We start from the raw sequence: 1,845 nt of genomic DNA, 5'->3' as shown, positions 1-1,845 counted from the left end.
TCCCCGGCCGCCGCCGCTGCAGCCGCTGCAGTCCCCATTCCGCCGGCGCCCGCCCTCCGCGCCTGCGCGCTCGCCCGCCGGGCCTGGAGGCGGGGGCCGGCTCCGCGGCCCAGAGCCACTGGGGTGCGGGGGACTGGGGTTCTGCAGGGGCGGGGTGGAGCCCGGGCTCCGGGAGGGGGTGAGAGGGGGGAGGAGGGGGAGGAGCGCGTCAGGAGAGGCGGCGGCGGCGAGGAGTGGGGTGAGGTGGCAGGTGGGTGGGCGCAGAGGCCGAGCTTCAGACTTGGCCGTGCAAATACAGGGCCCCCAGTTAAGTTTGCCTCTCAGGTAAACAGATGGGTTTTGGTGGGTGTCCCATGCGGTATTTAGGACTGGAAGAGCGCCAGCAAGACGCAGCGTTCGCTGGATTCACGGTCCCTCACAAAGCTGTTCGGGGGACCGCAGAGAGCCGACCCTGGGGCCTGAAACCAAGACACGTCAACTGTGGAAACTCGAATGGGACCGCTGAAGGAAGGGGAGTCATCTGTCTCCGCACCGGGGCAGTGAGCTCGTGATCTCACCGTCCAATTTACTGATTTATTTTTAATAAAATATACCGAAATTACAGAAAACATGGGACAATATTTTAAAATTACTCAATCCCACAGCCCTAGCCTAGTAGTTACTGTTTTCCCATCTAAAGTACATTTGCAATGACAATATACAAAATATCCTTTTTATTTAATGTATCATAATCAATTTTTACGGTGCTACATAATGATTGTTTTAATGACGGTATAATTTCCCATAAAGTTAATTACCGTAATTTGTCTAACTGTTCAGCTGTCGTTGGATGTTAGGTTGCTTCCAGTTTTTTTTTTTTTCTATTATAAGTGATGCCGTGATGAACGTCTTCGTAACTTTTGAAAAAACTAAAGAGTATCAACCTATACCTATATGCATCACTGTTTGTGAAGCAATATAAAATCAAATACTATTTCTGTATGAAAACTTTTATGCTGAATGAATCTAGTCCTTTGCTTATTCTCTTTTTGTTGTGGTAGCATATATATAACAAAACTTGCCATTTTAGCCATTTTTAAATGTACAATTCAGTGGCATTAATTACATTAACAGTGTTGTGCAACCCTCACCACTATTTCCGAAACTATTCCATCACTCCAAACAGAAACTCTATACCCATAAAGCAGTTATCTCCCATTTCTCCTACCCCCTAGTCTCTGCTAATCACTAACCTACTTTCCACCTCTATGAATTTGCCTAGTCTAGATATTTCATATAAGTGAAATTGCACAATATTTGTCCTTCTGTGACTGGCTCATGTCACTTAGTATAATGTTTCAAGCTTCATCCATATTGTAGTGTATGTCAGAACATCATTCCTTTTTATGGCTCAGTAATATTCCATTCTTTGTAAATATAGTAGTCCCCTTTATGCAAGGTTTCACTTTCCTCGGTTTCAGTTACCCAAAGTCAATGTGGTCCAAAAATGTTAATAGAAAATTCCAGCAATAAGCAATTCATAAACTTTAAATTGCATGCTGTTCTGAGTAGTATGATGAAATCTCATTCCATCCTGCCCGGGACATGAATCATCACTTTGCCCATTGTATACTGTCGATTTAGTCACTTAGTAGCAACTCAGTTATCACATCGACTACTGGCTATCGCAGGGCTTGTGTTCATGCAACCCTTATTTTACTTACTAATAGCCCCAAAGCACAGGAGTAATGATGCTGACAATTTGGATATGCCAAGGAGAAGTTGTAAAATGCTTCTTTTCAGTGAAAAGGTGAAAGTTTTGAACTTAATAAGGAAAGGAAAGAAAAAAATTGTATTCTGAGGTCA

This window comes from Lipotes vexillifer, unplaced genomic scaffold (assembly GCF_000442215.2).
Source record: "Lipotes vexillifer unplaced genomic scaffold, Lipotes_vexillifer_v1.1 scaffold200, whole genome shotgun sequence".
NCBI lineage: Eukaryota > Metazoa > Chordata > Mammalia > Artiodactyla > Lipotidae > Lipotes > Lipotes vexillifer.
This window is presented reverse-complemented; position numbering follows the sequence as displayed.